This window comes from Anoplophora glabripennis, unplaced genomic scaffold (assembly GCF_000390285.2).
Source record: "Anoplophora glabripennis isolate ALB-LARVAE unplaced genomic scaffold, Agla_2.0 scaffold779, whole genome shotgun sequence".
Classification (NCBI taxonomy): domain Eukaryota; kingdom Metazoa; phylum Arthropoda; class Insecta; order Coleoptera; family Cerambycidae; genus Anoplophora; species Anoplophora glabripennis.
The window spans coordinates 19,815-20,577 of NW_019416855.1; positions in this window are offsets into that span (position 1 = coordinate 19,815).

Here is a 763-nt window from a genome sequence, read left to right on the forward strand (position 1 = left end):
TATGTTTTTTTCAAATTACTATTTCAATTTTTATTTTATGAAAATGACTTTTAAAGAAAGAAAACTAAACATTTACGGGTCTATTTTGCTTCTAAGGCGAAAATGCTATAATATTCGTGTTTAGCTACCCCAGATTAAGTACAAAAAAATAATAAAAATTGAAATAGTAATTTGAAAAAAACATACCCAAAAAAGTGCAACTTTTTCAAAGTAATTTTTTTATCCTTAAAATTAATAAAATCGTCAACATTTTTTATGAGCATGATAATATAACTCTTTACGAAGAAAATAAACCGATAATCGTTACTGAAGGGCTATCCGCTGAGAAGATCTAGCCAATCTTCGAGAGCGCCTTTTTTAAAAAAAATCGATATAACTCGAAATATAATTAATATTTTAAAATTTTTCAAAAATGTACTTTTTTTTCTTGCCGCGGGCTATGCTTGCAGTAAATAGCAAATATGGGAACGTAAATGTAAACGAGTTATAGAAGAAGAGAAAAGAGAAGATTTTTAACGGTTTTTTCGATATATCTCGAAAAGTAACAAAGCAATCGATACTTAAAAAAATCAGTCGATAAATCTTTTTAAAACTTACAACTTTCTCATGTATAATTTTTCAATCGCTGCTATATATTTTTAGTTATTTTACAAAAAACCGTTTTTTGCCACTTTACGATTTTTTTTAACCATGTTCGCCATTTTGGATCGAGTTTAAAGAATAAGAAACTCAATTTAAAATTTAATTTGTATACGGTCATATT